At 37.5% G+C, this 21,397-nt stretch overlaps 1 protein-coding gene across 11 annotated transcripts in view; it reads right to left on the reverse strand.

The window, feature by feature from the left end:
- Positions 1-20,806, reverse strand: part of mub (poly(rC)-binding protein mub) — an 81,308-nt gene extending 60,502 nt beyond the window's left edge. For 3 of the 11 annotated variants that reach the window (XR_010437124.1, XR_010437123.1, XM_064689823.1), the window contains exon 1: positions 6,626-7,040. The gene's annotated coding sequence lies outside the window, so the exon portion shown is untranslated. Of the gene's footprint in view, positions 1-6,625; positions 7,047-20,734 lie in introns of those variants that run through there. The other 8 variants (XM_064689822.1, XM_064689817.1, XM_064689818.1 and 5 more) reach the window with 5 other exon arrangements.
- Positions 20,807-21,397: the final 591 nt, after the last annotated feature.

The raw sequence follows: 21,397 nt of genomic DNA on the forward strand, positions 1-21,397 counted from the left end.
GGCTCATAAAAAACAATACTAATTTTAATTTTAGTGCTTTTGAAAGTTAACAGTATTAAATGTACATAACCTGTACACATACATATATACACACATGCACACATGCATATATACATTCATATATGTATAGGTACGTTTACTAATACAAACAAACCAAGTTATTAGATTGCCATCCCCACGCATAAGAACCTACAAGTCATGCTCGAATTTATGAGATTCGCAAAGAAGGGCATTAATTAAAAATGCGTTTCTTTAATTTGCAATGCAACAAAAAGTTTTCATATGTACATTTTCCAAGTTGTTCATCTTCAGCAGACGTTACGGATATATTTATGAATCTACCCAGTAATTTAACGAACAAATATTGTGATTTTGTTGTCTTACTCGAATTCATGAGAATCGCGAAGAAGGGCATTATTGAAAAATGCTTTTTTTTAAATTGACTTGAAGCGGAAAGAAAATTTTGTTTATTTTCGGTTTAAAAGAACATACAGGCATGCATACATACATATCTCCCGATATATATAGATATACATATATGATATATATGAAATATATGCATATACACATGCATACAAATATACATGTCTACATGCATACACATTAATATATATGATATATGTGCATATATGTATGTATAATCGACAAAGTCGCAGTAGACACAATACTCAAACGTTTTAGTATGTAAATTGGTGTACAAATAAATCTAATTTCTGAAAGTACTTCTACTCGACACAAATGGAAAACTGTAAATTTATGAATGTAATAAACCAAATTTTTTTAAATTGTAAATTAAATAGTTTATGTAAAGCAATTTCCTGGAATTTGAAAAGAATATAAAAATACATATATATTGTAATATACATTATATATTTTAGATAATAAATCCCTACTCTTTTCTAACATTCATAGAGTTCGAGGCAAAAAGAACTATATATCGACCCTGCACTGCATTTCTTAAGCAATTTTAATAAAAACAACACAAATTATGTTCAACTCTTGGTAATTCTTCAGAGCTTCTTGCTAATAACGACTAAATGTTTAGTTTAGATGATTAGCATCTGGCATAGAGCTGTTGTCTAAATAGTCACAGGCCTATATGTAACAAAATTTTAGCTTCTCCCAGAGAAGTTACATGATTTGTGCTCAGTTGTAAGCCCCATTGGATCGCAAGTAACTTCCTGTGTGCGCCCTTATGCTCCCAGACAGTTATGACTGACAAATCTGACAGCAATGGTGTCCCACTCCTCGCAAACACATGCGGCACGACAATATATATATGTTAAGCTTATGACACGCATCATATGCTCCAACACAGGCAGAGATAGAGGGGGGGGGGGGGGGTTCCTCTGATAAAGCAACCAGCGAGGGGGGTGGCAGTTATTATCAAAGCCCTTCAAGGTCTTTGTCTCGCTCACACCCAGCGACTGGCATCTGGCATCCCAGCGACTGGCATCTGGTTTGGAGATTTTTTATTTTTACAGCACACAATCAAAGAGACAGAGAGAGAGAGAGGGAGACAGAGAGAGAGAGAGAGAGCTTCCACATATATTTTATGTAAATTACGAGCACAGCAAACATTCTGCAAGTTCAAGTCCTGCCCGAAAACGGCGTCGTGCAAATGGCATAAATAAATGGTTTCGTTTACGACTCTGGACATTAACCTGTTAAATTTCTAATGTGTGCGAGTCAAGAGAGTGTCCTGTGTCCAACCGCCCAGCACCAACACCAGTCACCCCCTCACCTCGCCCCTCTACCGCAGGCACTTACGGAGCAAAGCCCGTCTGTCAGCCAGAGCCGCAGTTATTCCAGCAAACCCGACGTTTTCACCGCCCCGCCCCGCCCCTTACTAACTCTTCTGGCTTTCCTGTTACTTGGCCAACCCCTAGCTCCAGCCCCACCCCCTTTACCCCGTTAAGATTGTTGCTTTTCCGGCCGCAAATAGCCAACGAGCAGCAACGTTTTGCATATTTAAGCAGCTAGCAGCAAGCGACCTGACAGCCCCGGATAATCTGCCATACTAATGTGACCAGCCATGGCGAGCGGGGTGCGGAGTGCGGGGTGCGGAGTGCGGGGACTTTGACTTAAACTTTAAATGCGATTGCGACTACACAGCGAGAAATTAATGTGCTCAATTCGAGTAAATCGGATTAGAATTTGGAATAAAATAACAGTTAAAGTGTTAATTGAAGACATGAATTTTAAATGTAATAAAATATAATAAAAAAAACTAATTTTCTTCTGTTTTTAAGCTCATAATATATTCAAATATTTCCTGTATTTTGGATGATAAAAATTGTTCGAACTGAAGGATGAGTATCGAAAGTGAGAGTTTTGCGAAATGATGAGGATGCTTGGACTCGGAATTTTTAGAAACATATAGTCATAGCCTTAAAGAATTCACAAAATCTTTGAAAAATTATGATACAAAAATAATTAGATTTCAGATATTACACTTTTCTAAAATTGAAGTCGAAACCTTTTAAATACGAACAACCAAAGGAATACGAATTGTATAATCACTGCACAATACATCTTACTTTTTTATCAGTGTATGCACACTACATATTATCAAATTGCATAAGCAAAACATTGATAAAAATATAATTAAAAGTTAGAATGCAATGAATATAAAATTCATATCTCTTATAGTCAAGGCATAACTTTTATTTAGTTTTTTTTGCAAAGTGCAAAGTTTTTCGCTCAGTGTAAGTAGCAGGGGCTGGTATTACATGGGCAGGCAGGCTGGCCACAAAATCAATAATGATTACATTTGCGTTGCATATTTCACCAGACTGGGGGAAAGATTTGCTTCTGCCCGCCGTCTAAATGACATTTGCGGGCCTACGACGCCGACGACGGCGACGACGACGCGACCGGAAAAAGAGAAGGCGCAACGTGAATTCTTGGCCGGTCAGGTGGTCCGTTGGGCTGCGGTTGGTGCTGTTGATGGTTTCTGGCTCTGGTTGGAGAGTGTGAATAATGCAGCTAGCAAAACACACAAAAGACGGAAGGCGGTTAAGTGCTCGGAGGCAGCAGCAGCAACAATAAGGCCTACGCCCACTTCTAAACAGGGCGAAGAGCCAGAGAGAGAGGGCGGGCGAGAGAGAGAGCGAGAGAGAGGGCACCCCACTTTAGCTCTGAGCTGTGCTCCATGGCAAAAAAAAAAAAAAACAAACGGGTTGAGTACTTTGCGCTGTGGGGCTTCGAAGCAAAAGAAATGCAGAAAGCAAGAGGAAACTGCAATAAGTGGCGCGCAGGGTCAACAATGCAAGGGGGAGTGAGGTGGGGTGCTGATAAGTGAGAGGGGGCCACAGGCAGACAAAGAGGAACGCCACTCAATGCGATTCAGCGACGTCAACGGCCTACAGACGACGGCAATGAGTAGAAAAAAAAAATACGAAGAATAAGAAGCAGCAAAAATAGAAAGAGGAACAGCGAGGGCGGGAGGCGGGTAGGGGGAGGGGGGTTATGGTGAAGTGGAGGGCGAGACTAAGACGAGACTAAGCTCAAGCCCCAACCAGTTAGAAATTGCAGCAGAAAAATGCAACAAAGTACAGCTACCAATCTGATAGCGAGCAAACACACACACACACACACACACACAGTCTACCTCCCCCTACCCCGCCCCAACAGTCGTACGTTTTATGCTCGTTTGGCAGGTTGAAATTCAACGCAGCAGAACGAACGAAGCGACAGAGTAAAGTAAATGAGAAAACTAGTTGAAATGACACGACGCGCCAATACTCTGGAAAAGTTAACAATACAAAAAAAAACTACTGTATTCATCTGAATAAATGTCCTGTTACTTATGGAACAGGTGAATTTAAGACTCTAACCCTTGTGACTGTCAAACTGTGACAAAGATTAAATATTTTTATGTACATGTATATGTTTTCCAATTTGCGTGTTGGTAGTTCCGGACATATTTGTGAATCGATCCTGTATTTTAACTTACATATTCGGGTAGTTTCTCTCTAAGTCAATGGAATATACACCTTAAAACACTTTTTGCACTTTGTGCATAAAATATTTCTACTTTATCGAGCTACATATATACACGACTATACATATTCAAACAGGCTAACATTGCATACAATGAATATACACTTTTACCTCTGAGAATAGGGTATAAATAGCAAAGAAAATACACTCACACACACAACAATACAAATAAAATACCAGACAAAAAAGAAAAGCAGGCGTCAAAGCGACGTGTGCATCAAAAAAAAAAAAAAACACAAAATAGGCACAGTGCGAACGAAGAATGTGCAAAGAGCAAAAGCAGCAGCAGCAGAAGCAGCAGCCGCAAAGCGCAAAGTAGAAAATGCAACATAAAGCAAACGCCAAAGCAATTGCAACTGAATGCACTGCTAAGAAGAAGAGCGCAGCCAACGACAGCAGCAATCCGGGAGGTGACTGGGCGAGACAAGCAGCCGTATATCTTGTACACAAAACAAACGGCAGATAAAAGCACCAATCACTTGTCTTTGTATGTGAGTAGTTATTGCAAAAACAAACTATGCTCATCTTCTATCAATTTGATACGTATCTTGAAACTTTACAGATAATGATAGATAATGATTAATGCTGCAATCAGTTCATATATTGAAGGCCAATCAATCAACCCAGGCTGCTAATATAGCTATCGTTGAAATTAATTGCAAACAAAAAACCCAATGTCTTGACCAAACTCAACAATTTAAAGTCCCATTTTGCTTATTTTATATTTTAAAGTATTCTCTTCAAATTTTTAAATGGTATTTCTATAAAAAATGTTCTTGTAGAAGTATTACGCTTTGGTTTTATTGTTAATTCTAATTACTCTCGTATATCACATAAAAGTATGAGTTTTTGATACTTCATAACTAGTTTTTTGTCTTATTTCGACAATTATTTCTGGTACTTAAATTTGCGTGTTTGTGCAAGAGTTCTTGAAATGAATCAAATAAGAAACTCAAAGAATTCTGCTTACCCAGTCAGAATCAATATGTATGTTTGTCTAACTGTCATTTCATACCCAAAAGTTGAGAGCGTGCCAAGTGTAAATGATTTAAGTGACTAGGTAACAACAACAACAGCAGCAGCAGCAGCAAAAATCTAAACAACAAAGCAATGCCTGAGTTTGAGCTTTGTGCAAAGCCCCGAACCAAGTCAACGGAATATGAAAGGTAGAACGAGAGGGAGAGAGAGAGAGTAGGTGAGTGAGAAACGCAAGGCACGGGCGTAAATTCAAATTCAAATCTGTCTCTTTTCAAGTGCAGCGAAGCGGCGACGGCGACGGCAACGGCGACGTCGCCTTAAAAGTAATCACAATTGAATTTTATAGGCGGCGGGCCAGACGCAACTGCACATAATATGTATGAAAAACACAATACAATATAAAAGTTTCTGCAGTTTGTTGGCTGGCATTTTGATAAGAATGAAGCTCTGACAACGCCTTGCAAAAGTTTGCCAAGCGGAAGTGATTAAGGCAAAAGGGCTGCCAAAAATTGATTCTTAAAAAAAAGTAAATCAACACAATAAGTCGTGCGCATTGCTGCCCACGCCAATTAGAAAAATATACATAAATCCCAACTGGTAAAGGGCAGTGTTGTACAATGTCAAAACAGGCAAGTCGCACATTTACACACACACACACACGCATACTATTAAAAATTTGAGAGCAGAGAGCGGCTTGCGCAAGAGAGCAAGAAGCAAAACCCAAAGGCGCGCGTAAACGGCGACTGTTCCAAGAATGCAAGGCACAAAAGGAGGCAAATAACAACAAAAAGAAGAAAACAAAGAGCGCTCAGGCAAAGCAAAACGTGAGAAGCAAATAAGAAAATAATGCGACGCCGCCGCCACCGCTGCCGCTGCCATACAAAAATCAATTTCCATCGGCGTGGGGACGGACGGGGTATGTTAAATGCGAATGTGATGTGTGTGGATGCTGTCTTTGCTTTTGCACTCTGAAAAGGGGAGCAAAACGAGTTGCAACGAATACCGCATACCCTATACAATTAAATTCGGCAAGCGTTTAGCATGTCAAACGCATGGAATTCAAATCAAATTATTAATATTATTTTTGATATACTCATTTTTTTAAAGATTTAAATTTGAATAAATAAAATATATGGAAAACGTCTTTTATTATATTTAATATCAAAAGATCTGCTATTGCAAGTGCCTAACAGAAGGAAAAAGATATGATTCACGGAAACCCACTCTTATCAATTTTATTATTTGTTTGCATGCGTTTCTAAAGACATCAATAATTGAAAATGGTCTAATTCAAAAAGGGCATAAAAACTGTATACACCACGCACACACACACACACACATATACGCAGGCACGCAACACGCGACGGCTTTGCCGGCTGGCTGTCCACAAGCTGAGAGCGAATGCGAGAATAGAGAGAAAGAACGCTTAATTATGCTTAATTTGTTGTTAATCAAACTGAACAACAATAAACTTAACAAAACGTTGTAAGGTTTTTTGCACAACAATCACAGTAAGAGAGCAATAGCGGGAGAGAGAGAGAGAGGGGTGACGAGAGAGCATCTAAAAACTCACGCGGTAGACAACAAAAGCTGGTTAAAAATTTGTTGGGCAGTCAAATTGTGTAAAATAAATTGCGCTCACGTTTTTTTCTCAATTGTAGTTGTTGTTGTATAAGTATGTTTTGTTGTTTTCTTTTGTGATTTGTGTTTTTGCCGCTTTTTTTTTGCTTTCCAATTACTGTTTGTACACTGCTCTCTTCCTTTTCGGCTTCACGTTTCAGACTTGTATTGCAATTTGCAATTTTAGACGCGACGCGCTTTTTTTTGTTTTTTTGGTTTTTTGCTTGTTTTTTTATATATTAAATTTAGTTGTATTGCTTGTTGCTTGTATTTTGTCACTGTGTAATTCACGCCGCGCGACAACAATTTCTTTGCATAATACAATTAAATCGGGTTTAAGTTATATTCTGAATTTTCTATAATTTTTCACTGACCAACAAATCGAGACGTTGCGACGCGTTGCGAGCTGAACGAACCGTACACCACCATTAAATTTTTATAAATGACTCAGTTTCGCGCTCAGTTTTTCTTATAAGAACAAACAAGCCAAACGGGCAGACGAATCGTGCTCTCCGTCTCTCTCACTCTCTTGGAGAGCGAACACCACCCGCAGTGCTGTTAAATAGACTGGCTACTCAAACTGTTAACTGTTAACTCACCGCCAAATTGAGTTGAGCTGCTGAGTGTACAGTGCGCACGAACGGGCTGTCAACATTGCATTGCATACTCATGGGGATGCACTCGAATGTTAGCTGCCAACTTAACAGCTGACTGTTGACTAACAGTACGCTGCTTACAACGCACTGAGTGTGTTTCTTATACGAAAGCGCAACTACGGTTGTCTCCCTTGCACTTGTTGCGCACCGCTTTCAAACTGTTTGAGTACATTTTGCCATGAGTGAGTGCACACACAATGAGTGAGTGACTTTTCGCAGTGGCCTGGCTGCACGGGAAAAGTGCTGCCAAGTTGTGCGCATATCAAATGCGCGAATTTGAATAGAATATATAATATATACCATATATATAATTTAAATCGAAATTAACTTTAATAAGGGATAACAAATTGACCAAATTCAAAATGATTTTAATTACGTTGCTGATTATTTACATACAAATGCATGTTTAAATATGCAAATTTCTGTCAAAGGGCTTAAATTATAATATTCAATAAGCACGACAACAACAAGAACAAGAACAACAACAAGCTGTGGCCATTTATTCGCAGCGAAGAGTCATTATTGAATTAAATTTTAATTACGTTATTAATATGCACAACAACAACAACAACAACAAGAAGAAGAACAACAACAATAATTGCTTCGACACAAATAAATGTTTTAGTTCATTATATAAATTATTGCTGCAGCGGCGGCATTTTTAATTATATCTTTATTTGCCTTTTTTGCCCCATTGTTGATTTTCTTTGTTGACATTTATTTCTAGCTAACACATCCTTTTTCGTGTGACCTCCAAACAAACTGTCAACAAAAATTATGTAAATTTTCCATAATTTTACGAGAATTACATTTTCTGCTTAATTAAAGAGCACACAATTAACTGAACTTTGGCTAAAATGTGCAAATACAAATTTATATAGTTACATAAAGTTAAACTGGACTCAAATGCTTATTGAATTGCAAATTATACATTTTAAGCCCAATTTATATATGTTCCTGTTCAGTTGCACAACATTCAATAAAAAAAAAAAACACTGCAATATGAAAAGCACTTTCACTTTGTTTTTTCCTCTGAATTATAAATCAGCCACATTTTTTTCAAATGCCAATATTTTTGCTTGTTCCTTTTGTTTTTGCATCGGATATTTCTGCGAAAAACATTTGAATTATGCTTCGTTAAGCACGGCTCTATCCAATAACTGTGATATTCAACTACCGCAATAGTTTCTTTTGATACCCTGTAATATGGCTGTCGCGGGTTCGTTTATCCCAGCAAAGCTGTGTGTTACAAAGAGAAGAGACTTAAATTGTCTCTGATAATAATTTAAGAATAATGGATCTTCAGGAAATATGTTTAAGGTTACACAATGAAAAAGTACTATTATTATTATTATTATTATTATTACTATTTATTATTATTATTATCATTATGATTATTATTCTTTTTATAGCTTTTGTCATTATTATTATTATTATCATTATTATTATTATTATTATTATTATTATTATTATTATTATTATTATTATTATTATTATTATTATTATTATTATTATTATTATTATTATTATTATTATTATTATTATTATTATTATTATTATTATTATTATTATTATTATTATTATTAATATTAGTATTATTATTATTATTATAATATTATTATTATTATTGTTATTATTATTATTATTATCTATATTATTATAGATATTGATATTATTATTATTATTATTTTTATTGTGATTATCAATATTATTATTATCATTATAATTATTAATATTACCATCATTATTATTATTATTATTATCATTATTATTATTATTATTATTATTATCATTATTAGCTTAATTATTATTTTTATCATAATAATATCATCATTATTAGTATTATTAATTATTATTATTATTATTATTATCATTGTTCTAAATATCATTATTAGTAATATTATTTTAATTATTACCATTAGCAGACTAATATTTGTCACAATCTTAGATTTATCTGCCTGGCGACAATTCTTTGTAACTCTAAGCTTAGCTTGAATCAGGCCCTTGTTTTCGTTGGAAGACACGAAAGAGATAAATAGGCGATAACCGCCAGCAAAACGCATTATGAGAATTCGTGCATATTTTACCTGGCTAAAAGGTATTTCCGAGTCCAATTAACGTACAATTGCGCGCACATACACATACACGTACACATAGACATACACATATACGTGCATATTCGCAAATGGAATATAATTTCATATGCTAAATGCTGTACACAGCTGTCTTTTGGCCATGTGAGTGTGTGTGTGTGTGTGTGTGTGTGTGTGTGTGTGAGCGGCAGTACGTGCACAAAAGTCAATTAATTGAATAAAAATACAATTTTTTATGGTAGACATAAAAAAAACCAAAAAGAAGTAAAAGCGAAAATCTACGGAAAATATATCATTGGTCAGTTGCAGGCTAATTGGGCACTGTTTGTGGGCGTGGCACAAATTTAAATGTCACACGCAAAAATTTATACACCGAAAAAAAGACAGAGTGCGGGCGTGAGAGAAAGAGACGTGGGCCTGGAGTATTATAACAATGCAACGGGATGAAGCGCAGAAAAAACCAAAAAAAAAAGCCAAAAAAAAAAGTTGCATGCGCGGCTGACTGTGCGGGGGGGGGGGGGGGTCAGCGTTTGAACCTGGTTCAGCGATAAGTGTAAAGCGTAATTAAATTTTCATGACGCAAAAAGTGATATAAGAAGCGACTCGAAAAGAGCACCAGCTGACGGAGCGAAAGAGAGCCAGCAGAGAGCGAGAGAGAGAGGGAGAGCGAGCGAGGCGAAAACAAGTTGGCAGCGCCGCGCGCAAAAGAATACGAAGAAAGAGAACGTTACAAGCGAAGTGCATTAAGCTTGCGAGTTTAATTAAATTATTATTAATCTCATTTGAGTGTGTGGTAGGAATTGCAAAGAGCGAGGGGCGGGGGACGATGTGTGTATGCGTCTGTGTGTGGGATGACGATAGTAATACATGCATACAGCCCCCCCCCCCCCCCAATCATCTCCTCACTCTATACTATTCCTATCACACACTCAAATGAGTTGCCGCTGCGGAGGAGGGTGAAGGGGGGTGGTGTGTGCGTGTTGAATAACGATAGTAACACACATACACACACATACGCGCGCACTCACACTAATTTACACTTTTTCCTCATCTGCATTTACAAGGACATGAAATTTTAATCACATATCCTGTGTGGGCAATAGGCTGCACAGACACAAACACACACACACGCACGCATACGTACACACAAATGTATAGAATATAAACGTGACACATACAAGCATAAGTAGGTAAATACATATACAAATTCGCTGCAAAAAACTTTTCGCTTACCTGTGCATGTGTGTTTGTGTGTCTGTGTAAAAGTTAAATGCATGTTGATTCTTTTTGAACGATAGGTGGAGTGAATGTGTATTTGTGTGTGTGTGGGAGAGAGAGAGAGAGAGAGAGAGAGGGAGAGAGTATTTTGGGTCAGACACCGAGTTCAGGGTAAGGATCAGCGCTCGGGACAGTTTGACAGCGAACATTTTGGAAAATTAGGTCGCGTTGAATTTTGTATAAACTCTAATTGTCACAAAATGCGGCAAAATGTTAACCGACAGACAAACGTGTGCTGTACATGAATATACATACAAACGTACATTTGTTTATTTATGCGCATAATCAATTCAAATTTAATAATCAATGCAGAATTGTTAATTTCCATAAGCTGCAACTTTTACAAAATGGCGCAAAGTTAAGGTCTGCCAGAAAAACGGTGCACAAATATTAAAGAATTCCTGCTAATTTAAAATAAATACCAGGTAAATTAAGCTACAATTAGCGGGCTATCAAAAGTAATCTGGCCTCAGATATTTGGCATGAATTTCTCAAACAATTTCTTCACACTTTCATTGTATGATCTAGAAATTTATGAATTGTTTATTAATTTGTAAGACAAAACAGTTTTACTTTTAAAGAAATAAGTGAGCTCTACTCGCAGTTGGCCTACTTGGATATAGCCAAGTCCGTCTGTCTGTTTCTATTCTCTTAGTCTTAGTTGCAGCCAGATCAGACCACTATATCATATAGTTGACATAGGTTCGATCGTTCGAAGACTAGGTGCTTGTAAGGAAAACTTGTTGCTTATCAAGATATTTTGGACAATCTCAGCATTTTTAAATTTCACTATGCTCCTCATATAAATGCATAGTCTTATCAACATCGGACATAGAAACAATCAGTCGAAAAGTAGATTATTATATGGCAACATATTCTGTTTTCCAAGATATTTTCATCAAACTCAGCATTTCCTAGCTTCACTATTCCCACAAAAAAAGGCAATGTCTACAAAAGTATTTAATCTTCGGCGTGCCGAATATAGATTTACTTTCTCGTTTAAAATTTGATTTGAAGATCTTAAAACAAGTTTCAATCGACAGATTTATTTTATTACTTTCTTCTTCATTGAAATATTTGCAACAAATCTTGTGGAAACTTTTTAAAGCTGAAGAACTAGCAATGCGATTGACTATATTTAATAACTTTAAGAGCATCCAGAAAATGCAACAGATAAATTTCCATCTGCATTAGCTTAAAGTCAAAATAATAATATTAATTGCGTAAAGGAAACTCTGTGCTCAAGGAATATTCCTCTAATATATTTTGATTTTGATTTATTTTGGCAAGCTGCAAGTTATCTTTGACATGTGTTCCGGCAAACATATTATGCTAATTAAAATTAGTTTTATAATGCTAAAAGTTGCCTGCGGTGCGATTGTTAAGCCAATTGTGAAAAGCACTTGACCCCACGGCTGAGCTGCCTTAGCAACGCACTCAGGCAAACTGGAATGGCCAACAGTACTTGGGCAGCCAAAGAATCTACAAGTTCATTAAACTAATAGCCAACAATTTATAACTGGCTGGAAGTGGACCAAGCCCAAGGAAATGGCTGCACACTCTTATGTCCCCCACAGCCGAGTCGGGGCTGTCTCCAGCTGAAGGACGACACAAAACTAATGGCTGCCCCCACCTGACTTGGGCAAAGGTGAAGAGTTTTCCCAGCAATTTTCACAGCACACCAGAGAAACTAATCCGCTTAATGTTTTGCCTATCTTCTAAAATATGACCAGGCCAGCTTCCATATTGAAATGCGGCCGTGTGTGCGTGCGGGTACTTAAAAACAAGGAGCACGAAAAGTCATGCTAATATGTTGGAAATTTTTTTGCCAAAAAAAAAAATAAACTTTGGCTAAGACGCTGCTGCTGCAACTTGAATAAAAGCTATTAAAGTTTTGCTGTGGAAGCGGTTGCAGCTGGAGAACTGAACAAAGCCAAAAAGGTTTATATTTGTGGAGCGAAGGCGGGGGCCGTTTAAATGCGCACAATGCCAGAAAAACTTTGGAGAAGTCACAACTTAAATAGCTTCAGAGCACAAAGCAGATAATGTGATAAGCGGGCCGCATTGGGATCGACATCCGGCAAAGAGCGGCAACATCCGAAACATGTGTCGCGGCAACCCACACACACACGTGTGTATTGTGTGAGAGCCTCAGTTGGGGTGAGCTGTGCTAATTAGGTAAATTGAAAGCCAAAGTTTTGTAACTCAAAGCTGAAGATACACATTCGTATAGGCAGAAGAAATGCGAACAAAAGCCAGATTGGTAAGAGAATTAATGGGTAGAGTGTGTCCTACTTGAGAGTTTAGCTACCCGGCTGTTGGAAAGTACACGTAATGCTACAATAAAAACTTCAGCTAACTAAAAGTTTGCTTTAAATAAAATTAGCTGGAATTCTAACACTTTTACATTCCATGAAATACGCGGTTTGTTGCGAATTCTATGAACCAAAGTCATTCTCTTTCCCCCTCTTTATCTTTACTTTTTCAATGAACTACTGTAATTAAAGGCTTCTCTTTCGCTTACTGCTCTTTAATGCTCTCTTTATAATTGCACTTTCACTCTCCCTCACTAAAAATAAAAAATAACTAAAATAAAAAGTAAACTAAGAAAGCGATAGAGACAAAAGAAACAGAAAATGTACGAGAGATAGAGTTATAGACTGAGAAACTAATAGAGAGAGAGAGAGAGAGAGAGAGAGAGAGAGAGAGAGAGAGGGAGAGAGAGCGTTTCAGATATGGCAAAGGTCATAAGTGTGAGTAAGTTATACGTAAATTTACGCACTACTTGAATCCATGAGAATTGCATAGAAGGGCGATTCGAGATTAGATGAGATTAGATGAGAAGAACTGCTTAAAAGCCATATGAGTCATTAATCTTTGATTAAAAGCAAAAACGAGAAGGGTAAAAAAACTTTAGCCGAATATTTAATACCCTTGACATTGGCCTTTTGCAGATATGTGAAAATAGTAAAGCTCGTAAATGAGATTGATAAAAATACATAAATACTTTATAAAGTTGGAGATGTCGCCTTCTATGTGTTACACAGGACATGACAAAATAAGAATACCCTCTACAGGCGCTAACAAGTCTTTGCAATATAATTAAATAACAACTTTTTTCAAATCTTATCCTTTAAATACTTGCGAGACTCACAGCTACTGAAGCAACAGCTGTATATAAAATTTAATATATTAAAATGTGAAACATATATAATATATGCAGACACACATATGCACACACACACGCGCATTTAAAAGTACCATTAATGTCAGGACTAACTATTCAGTTTAGCAGAAAACGTTTCACGCTCACGAGTGAGCGCAGCTTTTGACAAATTTTCGCTGCATACTGTGAGGCGCACGCTGAGTTTCTTCTGTCTGTGTGCCTGAATGTGTGTGCGCGAGTGTGTGTGCGTGTGTGTGCGTGTGTGTGGCAGTGCACGCTTCGTTTGTGTATTTAATTTGCCACAAAATTGTACTCCATGCACAAGGAAAAAAAATTAAAAAAAAACTAGCACAGCAAAAGCCAGCCGAAAAAAAAGTTTAAAACGCTGTAAAAGCGTATTAAAAACTTTTTCGACTCTGTAATGCAAGCCAAACAGCCAAAAGCAAAATGGCAACACCAATGTTGCACTTGTGGTTGTTGCAACTTCAACATTTTGTTGTACGGGTTTTGGGTTTAAATTACGCACAAGTTAATGCCACGACTTCAATTAACCATAACGCCCCAACTATGCGCAGGGATTAAAAAAAAAAATAATAATAAATTAAGTAAAACTATTTTAATCACATAAACGGAGAGTTATGCAACAAATTTCGTTAGAAAATTACCAAAAAAAAAAAAAATGGAGTGTTAAATGAAATTCTAAGCTGGAAGATGAAACTAATTATAAAAATTAGCTACGTTGTGCTGAAGATTAAATAAATCTGTATGTATATTTTTAAATCTATACTTTAGTATGCCTCATGTATCTGTTAACCACAATATTCTATCCATCAAGGCAGAATTGAAACAATTCTTGTTGTTTGCCCTTCCTGGCTCAAATTGGGTTCCTAGTCATACTCCAGCAGCCTTCTGATGATTGATCTTCCTTCCTTAATAATTCGTAGAACCATGCTTGGTGGAATATTTGTTTTTTTAAACTTATTGCTGGTGAAATCGACTCTTCTGTGTTGACTAGCCAATTAAATTTGCTGTATCCCTACTGGACTAACACGTAATTTTACACCTTTATCGCTTCTATGCCTTGCATGAACCGTTCAGTGTTTTCTGTGATGATTATAACAAGCATTACAGAGTATTCTGCTCGGAGTCTTCTCTTCCCCGTACAAAGTCGTCTATTCTAAACTATTTGATAAGTAGATAGTCTAAGCAGCATATAGTTGCGCCCCTCGGTCGGTTGGGCGGGATGTGGTATGCAGTGCATTGCATCGGGATTCGCGCGAAAAAAAATAATAATAATAAAACTGTCTGTCCTGAGTGACTCACTGACTGACTGATTGACAGACTGACTGGTGATCAGCGCTCAACTCAAATCGTGAGAGCTTTTCACTTTAGTAACCTTATGTGATGGACAGTCTAAGACAGTCTTTTAACTAATGGAAAAATCGCGAAAAACGTTTGTATGCAACTTTTTTGCTTACTATTCGATCAGCCCAAATTCTAACTCATTTTCAAAGATGTGTGTTCAAGTTAATTTGAGGCGTGTTTATTACTTTTCGGAAATCCATTTCCCCTTGATTTAGAAATCAAAGCATCTTTATGAAAAATCCCCTTCAGACGTGTTTCACTCTTTTCGTAGAATCCGAGCTTCCTCGGTGGAAAATGCGATTCAAAGATTTTTTGGGCAAAGTATTAAGTTTTTTGCGATTTACTTTTATTTTCAAAGCCTACATAAGAACCTAATGAATACGTATTTCAGTGATTTCGAAAATTCCACCCGCAACTGTGGAAATTTGGGGGAAGATTTGCAAAATTTTTGTTTTTGGTTTCAAACTTATTTCAATTATATTATTTTCAAAGATTTTTGTCAGAATTTATTTGATACGTTTTCCGAAAAATTCACCGGAAATGGCAAACGTTTAATGTACGAAAGTTCAGATAAGGAGAGATAAAGCGAGGGAGTGAGAGAGATAAAGGGGAGAGAGAGAAAGAATGGAGAGAGAAAGTAATGGAGAGAAAGTAATGGAGAGAGAGTAAGAAAGAGAAAGGGAGAGCGAAATACAAGTATTGTCAACAGAAAAGCATGAATTCATGAGAATCGCATAGAAGAACACCATTCAAAAATGCCTTGCTTTATCAGCAGCTCAGATTGAAGTATTTTTGAAATAAAATATAGGATATAGAAATAGACAAGCTTAAGTTTGTAAATAGAGCTAAGCTCTTATTCAAATGTCGGGAGCAAAAAACTTTTAATTGGTGAATTTCAACTATGTATGTAAAGCAAAAAAAACAAAGCAAAGTTTTTTGTGCCACGCGCAAGTTCAATAACTTGGCATGTTGGCTGCCCTGTCAAACTGCTAGCAACAAGCTGCCAATGCCAATTTCCAGAGCAGAATAAAACCGAAAACACAAAACACATGATACGTAGCCAAATCCAAACATCCATCAGCACAAAATCTATCTCAAAAAAAAAAAAGGAAAGGGAATCGAATGAATGAGCGAAGTAGCAAGTTTGGTGGCAACAGTCGGACTGCGATAGCTGAACATGGAAGTCAAAATCCAGCCCCATAAGGCTAACAAACAATGCCCAATACAACTGCCAACTACACACAATGGCTGTTTCATATTTGTCGCTCTTCCGATTCTAAAAAAATCAGAAAATAGCTATATGCCGAACATAAAATACCCTTACAGGCATGACATTCAGCATTTGTAGCTGATCTTAGTCCAACATCATAATATACATTAATATCACAAAATAAAGCAAAATTTTAACTATCGATTGCTAAACAGAAGATATAAAAGATATATAGAAATCTGAGTTAGATTCGATTTTGAGCTTGAAGCTCGTGAAGATATTTTCAAAAGCAGAAATGTAACTTTTAAAGGGACAGAGAGCGAGAGAGAGAGAGAGGAATGGAGAGACTAGAAGCAGTTATTAATATTGACCAGAGTTGTAAACTGCAAATAAAATGTGAAATCAAATATTCAACTAACAAAAAGCAAAAGAGATAGATAGAGAGAGTGAGAGCCTAAACTTTGACCAGGGCTGCAAGCCAAAAATGTAACTTTAAAAGAGAGAGAAAAGGAGAGCCTAGACTTGGCTGTTAATGTTGACCAAGGCTGCAAGCCACAAAAAAAGTATCAAGAGCTAAAATTTAAGTTTTAAAGAGAGAGAAAAAGAGGAAAGGAGCTAGACTCGTCTATTAAGGTTGACCAGGGCTGCAAAACCAACTTCCTGCCTTGAGGTTCAGTCTGTTCACCTGGTATTTTAAATTCATAAGCATAAAATTTCTTGTAAACCTTGCAAATTTGATCTCTGCCGAGAATTGGCATACGCCAAATATATTTAGATAAATCCTGTAATCAGATACAAAGATGTTTTTGCTCGGATTCTAATTGGGTTCGGTTTTGGTTGAGCGGGAAACTGGTTTAGGGTTCGGTTCATTTGAAAAAATACATTAAAATTTCTGCCACAAACGGGTTCGTTTCCTTGATGCTGACTAAGAAAATACATACCTATTCAATTAGGATTTCGATTGGAGATGTCACCCGTTAAAGGTTGCATATTGCACTAGAAAATTAGAGTACCATCTGCATACACTACAAAGATATTTTTGAAAAACATGCAAAAAGGCGAAAGTTCGTTGAGCATTTCGAGTTCGCCGTTGTCGGGGGCAGCCGTTTGTGTCGCAGCATGTGTCGGGCATTTGTGACACACATATCCTTTGAAGAATATTTTCTATATTTCTTTTGACGCCTTTGGCATGACCAGGTCTTAACTGTCCAACTGGCTAACTGATTCTCAAGGACCCGTTCAGTTGTCCATTCAACTGTGAACAGACATATCGAGTTTGCGTTTAATTTCTTGTTGTTGCCTGGCTGTTGCCACGTGTGCTGCCCGGGCGAAAGGGTTAGCTGGGCGGAAGAATCTTTTTCCTGGAACAACACAAACAACTCTCGGCGCACATATTAAAAATTTCGTCTCGTCGAGTGGCTCTGGCCTTGAGCAAACACAAGTAGGGGAGGAGCGTTCGTGGGGGATAAGGCGAGATAATTAGTTACTTTGTGTCGTTGTGGTTCCTCCAAACCTCATCCTGCGCCGCAACCACCTTTCGTCTGGGTTCTCTGCCTGATTTGTAGTGGATTGGTTCAAAGTGGCGCGTGCCTCACTTCAGAGTCCGCAGTCCGTAGTCCGTAGTCCGCAGTCCGTAGTCCAGAGTCCGGGCCCCGGCTTAGTTTGGTTTAGTACGTTACGAACGGACGGTCCATCGTCTACATTTATTTGTATTGGTTGAGTGTATTTGATTACGCTCTCTACGGTCCGTAGGGTTAATTGAATTTGCTTTCCAGTTTCTACCCACAACGAACAGCGGCCGAGACTGATAGACGATTTGCCATATCTATAAAGCGGATGCACACACACAAGCGCACACACACACACACACAAGCACACACACACACATATCGAGAAATATTCATGAGCTGGGACAGCTTTAGCGTTCTCTCTCTCTCGTTTAGTTCTATTCTGGCGGGCTCTAAGGTTTTTGTTTGCATTTGATTAATTGCATAAAAAGTGGAAAATTGCCAAAAATTGTTTTTGGGCACATTTCTGCTCGGTTATTTATAGTTGGGGCAGGTAAGCTTAAGCCTCAGTGGATTTGCCGGCTACACATGAGTTATAATGGCCAAAATATTTCGTGGTTATATTTTCGTATTAATTTACGTAGTTCGGCAAGTTTTCAGAGGTCCATTGATTATGTTCCCTGCCAATCTTCCCTACATATGCCACATTAGAAAAGCTCTTATCTTCAAATATTCCCCCAGGCAGACTTTTCGGCTGTATAATTGATCTGCAAACCAAAGTTATTTTGTGAAGCAGGATAATTGGCAGCAATGGAAAGCGAATGTTTAAGCAGGCAATTAATTACACCTGTAGGGATGTATCTAATACCCTTTAAAGAATTAAAAGAAAGTGTTGAAAAATTCCTTAAAAAATAAAAAATAAATAATTAAAAGCACAGAAGGGCATAATTTATACGATAGTATATAAGGAAACTGAACAGCTTTTCAGACAACATTTAACGCATTATCTATAAGAGATAAATACAATTACTTATCGATAACTAATTCTGCACTTGTAACTGTACAACACTGGCAAAACCGAACCTAATCTAGTCAGTTGTTAACAAGCCTTGAAGTCAAACCAATGGAAGCACTCACTCACTCAATTTAGCTTTTGGCCTCTTCTAATCGGGTAAATACGAAAACCCTCTCATTTTTGTGCGAAACCCGTTGGCAGCTTGTCCGCACAGGGCATCCAATTACCATTCTTCAGCTGAGCAGAATTCAATCGCTCAACATGGCGAGTTGCGTGTGAGCAATATTTGAACAGCACTTGAAACGCGCACGAAATGAACATTTGCAATTGGAGCAACAATTGGGAATCCAGCTAAAGCCGTGCGCAGTTTACGCCCATCTAGCTAATGGCATCGCCATTCAGCTAACGATCGAAGTATCTCGCAGATACAAGATAAACTAGCTAAAAAAAAATAGAAGGCATATGAGTAGAAACGTTAAGCGCTTAATAAAAAGCAAGTAAATAATTTAGTCGAGCGCTCGCAAGAGTGTGGCGAATGAAACTCTAGAAAACTGCTCGTATTTATTTACAATTTTCGCATTTTAAGCCGATAAAAGGCGAAACAGGACGTTAGATACTGTGAGTGGAGCTCTGAGTGAGTGTCCTTCAATGCGAATGTGTCCGTGTCTGTGTGTGTGTGTGGATAGTAAATAAAATGACAAGCGTTTGACAGAAGCACCGGAAAATCCGTCAGTTTGGCGACGATGCGAACGATGCGCCCGTCCGGCCACGAGACACCAAAAGTTCCGTGAGTCGAGCACAGTTTAGAAAAATGTCCTGCTGCACAACTGTCCCGTTTCTCTGGGTCCAACTAACCAACGACTGTCTCCCACTGTCCCCCTCTCTCCCAGCAGTGGCTGCGTGTGCGATGTTTGCTTGCGTGTTACAGTTACATTCATAATACAAAAGCATACGGGACCTGGCAGCCATCACAGCATCATTTCCTACGCCATTTTTAGTCTCCCCCTGTGTCAACTATTCTAATAGCTTTGTATATATGTGTGTGCGTGCGTGTGTGTGTGTGTGTGTGTGTGATTTACAGTTTCGCTGATTGCGGGGATAATGCTAGTGCTAGCAGAATTCAGCCCTCGCAACGGAAGACTCTATACCCGTCACACACACACAGAGAGATAGAGAGAGAGAGAGAGAAAAGAAAACGGGAATTGCCAAACGGAAGCGAATGCTGAAGGCAACCAGCAAAACGGATGTTAACTTAAAGGTATTAAGAAATTGAATCAAAGTGAAAATATTATAAGAATGAAGAAATAGAAAAAAAAAATAGAAAATATTAAGTGCAACTAAAGGCGATTGCATTTGCCGTTCGCTAAGTGCCGTCGTCTTTGAACTATGACATTGCCTTTTAGTCGATTGAGAACATTTTAAAGTGCAGCTGAAATAAAAGAACATAGACAGTTGCGGCTACTTCCCAGCCAGTGGCACTGACAGGCACAGGACAGCTACACAAAGCTAATACATCATAATGCAATTTTGCCAGGACAACGATAACGACAAGGAACAAGGGATTCATTTGGCTTAGACAGCGCCCAGTACTACAAAGCCAGTTAAAGTAAAAAATGCGATTATAGTCTGACGAAGAGACCTTAACTAAATAGAAAATTAAATTTCAATTAAATACGCCGACTGACACTTACAGCCAGATAATTGTCAACTTGGCAGTGAATAGGTCAAAGTCAAGATAATGTTGGTAATTTTTACTTAGAAAAAGTTTATAGAAGCAGCCCGAATTGCCCTAACATTCATTTATATTTGCATATTGATATTTTTGTAAATATGTACTTACCCGAAAATTCACGCACTATTAATATTGCCATCTATTAGTAGGAGGCCGACATCATTTTATATACGCGCATCACTGAAAAATATTAATAAAAGAAGTAGAGATTAGATTAGCATGAAAGCACAAGAAAAAATATAAATAAAATGAATATAAGCGTAGAGAGGAAGATATATATTTATATATATTAAAGTAGTAGCAAGAGTAGAAGTGGGCAGAGATAGAGTTGATTAATTGCCTCCATAGATAGTTAAATATTACAAATATAATTGACTTATAAGAATCGCAATAAAAATAGTGTTTTTTTTTTCATTTTGTACACAGTAAGCAGTTTACTTTGTGTGTCATCTTACGAATAAGATACATATACATACGCGAATATACATATACCCATATACATACTCAAAAAATAATTATTAGATTGCCAGCAATTGTTCATATAACACTTCACTTGCCATCAAAGCATGAAGACCTGCAAGTCCCACTTGAATTAATGAGAATCGCATAGTAGGGCAATAATTAAAAACAGGTTATATTTAATTTGCAGCTCAGTGAGCGGTAAACTTGGCCTGTGTTTGGTATAACAGAGCACACATACACATACATTCGTACATATATGAATACATACATACATACGTTTGAACATGCATATATATGTACTAAATACAT

This window comes from Drosophila montana, unplaced genomic scaffold, assembly GCF_035044405.1.
Source record: "Drosophila montana isolate Dmon_TW-CO22-7 unplaced genomic scaffold, ASM3504440v1 contig_3218_1, whole genome shotgun sequence".
Classification (NCBI taxonomy): Eukaryota; Metazoa; Arthropoda; class Insecta; order Diptera; family Drosophilidae; genus Drosophila; species Drosophila montana.